The sequence below is a fragment of the Papaver somniferum genome, chromosome 8 (assembly GCF_003573695.1).
Source record: "Papaver somniferum cultivar HN1 chromosome 8, ASM357369v1, whole genome shotgun sequence".
NCBI classification, from domain to species: Eukaryota; Viridiplantae; Streptophyta; class Magnoliopsida; order Ranunculales; family Papaveraceae; genus Papaver; species Papaver somniferum.
Window position 1 is genome coordinate 166604038 of NC_039365.1, and position 702 is coordinate 166604739.

Consider the following 702-nt stretch of genomic DNA (forward strand, 5'->3'; position numbering starts at 1 on the left):
TGCTCTCCATGAATACATGTATCCGTCAATAAAAATTCCATTATCATGTATTGTATTACCTCAAACCAATAACCCTTTTAAAATAAATGCAAGCATGATACAAATACTTCCTATATTTCGGGGGCTCGATTCTGAGAACCCCTATACTCATGTAAGAGAGTTTGAACAAATTTGTCGGACTATGCAACCTGATCATATGTCCGAAGACTCTCTGAAATTGCGTTTGTTTACATTTTCTTTAAAGGAAAGGGCCAAAACATGGTTTTACGGTTTGAGACCACAATCAATCACCACTTGGGAACAACTCACTAATCAATTTTTCCAAAGATTTTTTCCACATCATAGGACCATCGCTATTCGTCAAAGTATCAATTGTTTTGTCCAATTGGATGAGGAAACTGTTTTTCACTATTTTGAACGTTTTAATGATTTGTTGAGTGAATGTCCGCACCATGGAATTGAGAAGTGGAGACTTGTCGTCATCCTCTATGAGGGACTAGAATTTAAATCTCGAACCATGGTTGAGTCTATGTGTAATGGTGAGTTTATTGATAAATCTGTGGATGATGCATGGAATTTTTTAGCCGAGATTGCAGAGAAAACCCATCAATGGGAATCCGTTAGGGAAACAGGAACAACACCACATGATATGAGTCACCCCCATGAATTAGAGTTTTATTCTTGTAATAGCTCCGACCTTAG